Source organism: Rhipicephalus microplus, chromosome 6 (genome assembly GCF_043290135.1).
Source record: "Rhipicephalus microplus isolate Deutch F79 chromosome 6, USDA_Rmic, whole genome shotgun sequence".
Taxonomy (NCBI): domain Eukaryota; kingdom Metazoa; phylum Arthropoda; class Arachnida; order Ixodida; family Ixodidae; genus Rhipicephalus; species Rhipicephalus microplus.
This window is the reverse complement of record NC_134705.1, coordinates 85,411,580-85,414,687: the sequence shown is the minus strand read 5'-3', so window position 1 is coordinate 85,414,687 and position 3,108 is coordinate 85,411,580.

Genomic DNA, 3,108 nt, shown 5'->3' with positions numbered 1-3,108 from the left:
TCGGGCGACGCTTCCGGTGCAACAGGCAAACTTTGGCAAACAACCTCGCCCAGCGGGTGTGCGGGTGACGCGAGGGGTGACGATGGAGTCGACACGGTTTCAAAATCGCTCGATTCCGTGTCGGAGGATGAGGCGGGCGCGGTAGAAGCCTTCATCCGCGTCTCCTCCACCGTTGCGGTCAAGGTGGTAGTTCCGCCGCTGTCTGTGACCTGGTCAGAGCTCGTATCGCGCTCCTCAGAAAGGGGGCCCTTCGTAGTCGTGCGGGATGACGACTTGGGCGAGAGCACCTGCAGGCGCGAGGAGGAGCCAACTGCCCTTGGTGAAGCGGGGCTGCGTAACTGGGAAGGGGCTGTAGCGCGGTCAGGCAAGGAAGGGAAACCGCGGGCTGCCGACGCGTAAGAGCGCCTGCGGAAGCACTCCGCGGTACCGTGCTGACCACCGCAGCGCTTACATTCTGCACTACAACCCTCCGTCTCGTGGCCGAAAGTGCTACATCGTTTACAATAGGCGGTGGTACACGCGGTTGCCATATGCCCAGACTCGCCACAGCGCGCGCACACGCGCCGCATCCCCCGGTATTCGCACATTACCCTGTGCCCGGCGATTGTCAAAAAGTTAGGAACGGGGCGGCTCATTTCTATCTTAACTAACCTGACCCCGTTCAACTTAGTCTGGCGAGAGGGTAAGGTGGCAAAGGAGATGCTCTTAACCTTGCCAAACTGGGCTAAAGCGTTACTGAGGACCTCGTCGGGCAGGAAAGCCGGATAACGGTAGACGTTCACGTACGTCACCGGCGGCCCGACTGCCTCTACCGGCACCTTCACGCTGTTAACTTCGAACCCCTCTGCCACCATTAGCCTCGTCGCCTGACTGGCGTTCCGCGTGCACACTAGGAATTTTGCTCCCCCCATGTGCTGGAGCACAAACACACTGTCGTCACCGGCGGTTCTTTCGACCGCGTCAATCAAATCGTCAACAGAGACGTCGCCCTCGGGCGCCGAGAACATAAAACAATTCTCCCTTACCGGGAGCTCAAATGGCATGGCCATGCTGGTAGGCGGATCCCGCAAGCTGCCGGGGGGGGCGAGGCTCTGGGACGACTCGTGACGTGCAGACGAGCTGCACACTGGTATGCGGCGGCTCAGCCGAGGCGGGGGCCGCTTAAGGTCTGGTGGTGGCAGGGGTCGCAGCTAGGAGCTCCGGGGCAGCAGGGGCGGACCGGGGGCCTGGCTTGACCTGGCATGTAGAGGGTCTCCGGGCGGGAAGGCCCGAAACCCAAGGGTGGCAGCCGCGTGCACGAGGCGGCGGCGGCAAAGGGCTTGCACTGGCTTTGGAACTCGAACTCCGAGAGGGCCCGGGGGCCGACGCCGACGTGACGTGACCCCGGGACTCGCGCGAGGACTCGTAGAGACAGCTAACTCGACACTTTGATCTTAGCCAAAAGGCCGAGAAGCGATGCAATTCATTAGCACGTAATTAAAATCCATTCTTTCACACCTCGTACTTAGTTCTGGCCAAAAGCCGGGCAAACAGTAGCAAAGCAATTCCGACGTCCACCCATGCACAACCAGCATTGTGCACCGACAGCGGCAGCGCTGGCTTCACGGCATTGCTTTTATCCCCAGTCCGCTTGAAGTTTCTAGTTTCGCTTACAAACATGTTAAAACTGAAACCTTCTTTTTCCCAGAGGTCGAAGCCACGCGTGCTTGCTTGCATGCGTACTCTCTATGCGCCCATGACGTCACACCAAATGCTTGCCGGCGAACATTATCAGCCATGTCGCGAGGGATGCTACAGCACTTGTTTTAAAAACTGATGCATAGTGTACATGTCCAACTCGAGCACCAAAGTCTGGAAGGAAAAAAAAAAAAAAAAATGACTGCGCAAAATGTGAATACGTCACCCATCCAACATGGCTTCTACGCCGGCTGCCCAAGCAACGCCTCTGCAACGACGCCCACAATCATCGGCAAAAAGGTGGTGCCTTTGGCTGCTTCAGCACGCTCAACATATGCCTTGCAAGTTCCGACGTGGCGGAACACCGCACCGAGGTCGACGAAGGTCCTGCCGTGAAAGGCAGACCCGGGAATGCGTGCGAAACGTCTACCGCGTGGGTTGTGAAGCCGGTGAATGAAGGATCATGTGGCAGAGGGTGACGGAACGTGAGTGTGCGACTTGCCGCTGCGATGTCGTTCAAGCGTTCAACGGGCCGGCAGGTTCTGTCTGTCGTGGTCGAAAACGTCCGAGTCAAAGTTTTGCTGATTCCGAGGGGTAGGAGTGCTATGGTGGCGTGTACGAGGCGCTGGTGCGGCGCTCCGTCGATCGTGCCGGACGGACATGAGGCGGCCGAAGGCGGTCGTCAAGTGGTCGCGGAAATCAGTGGAGAAGTACTCGCCTGCGCTTTTCGTCGAAGACTCGCGACAGACGGTCTTCGGGAGACACGGGTGGTTGCACAAATGCGACCGTGCGTCAACGTGCAGCCATATTCGTGGATTATTTCGCCCCATTACGATAGCTTCGTCACTGCGCTCGCTGGTGTTGCTTGTTTTTGTTGACCTTCACTTGTGGCTCACACCCACTGTGGGGGATTGGCTGGTTTGTTGTTCTGCTTCTTCGACTTCTACATACTCGGCTTAGTGAAGCTGTGAGGAGTGACGAGTGGGTACGGAGGCAAAGCGCGCCCGGGGCGTGATCTCACGCGTCCTGGGGTCCACGTCGCTTCAGGTACGTGCGTGGTGCGTCCGTACGTCTAGTGCGCAATTTTCTTGGAACTTCCAGCAACTGGCAATTCCATTGAGGTGAGCGTGCGAGGATGTTCGTTGTAATTAACGAGAGCCAACGGTGGATGAGCTGGTATGAGATGGTGTTCAGAAATGAAGTGTTTGATCAACAAGGCGATGCCCGCCGTGGTGGTCTGATGGCCGTAAGGTACTCGGCTGCTGACCCGCAGGTGGTGGGATCGAATCCCGGCCGCGGCGGCTGCATTTCCCTGTGCTCAGATTAGGGTGCACGTGAAAGAACCCCAGGTGGTCGAAATTTTCCCATAATCATATGGTGGTTTTGGGACGTCAAACCCCAAAGGTCAGTGGACATAGGAAAAGCACATCG